Source organism: Cyprinodon tularosa, unplaced genomic scaffold, assembly GCF_016077235.1.
Source record: "Cyprinodon tularosa strain WSP-4 unplaced genomic scaffold, ASM1607723v1 ctg1317, whole genome shotgun sequence".
In the NCBI taxonomy this organism is placed as follows: Eukaryota; Metazoa; Chordata; class Actinopteri; order Cyprinodontiformes; family Cyprinodontidae; genus Cyprinodon; species Cyprinodon tularosa.
Window position 1 is genome coordinate 49,711 of NW_024038134.1, and position 290 is coordinate 50,000.

The following is a 290-nucleotide window of genomic DNA, read 5'->3' on the forward strand; positions in this document are numbered from 1 at the left end:
TGGAATACTGTTGATTATGGAATACTGTTGATCATGGAATACTGTTGATTATGGAATACTGTTGATCATGGAATACTGTTGATTATGGAATACTGTTGATCATGGAATGCTGTTGATCATGGAAAGCTGTTGATCATGGAATGCTGTTGATCATGGAAAACTGTTGATCATGGAATGCTGTTGATCATGGAAAACTGTTGATCATGGAAAGCTGTTGATCATGGAATGCTGTTGATCATGGAAAACTGTTGATCATGGAATGCTGTTGATCATGGAAAACTGTTGATCAT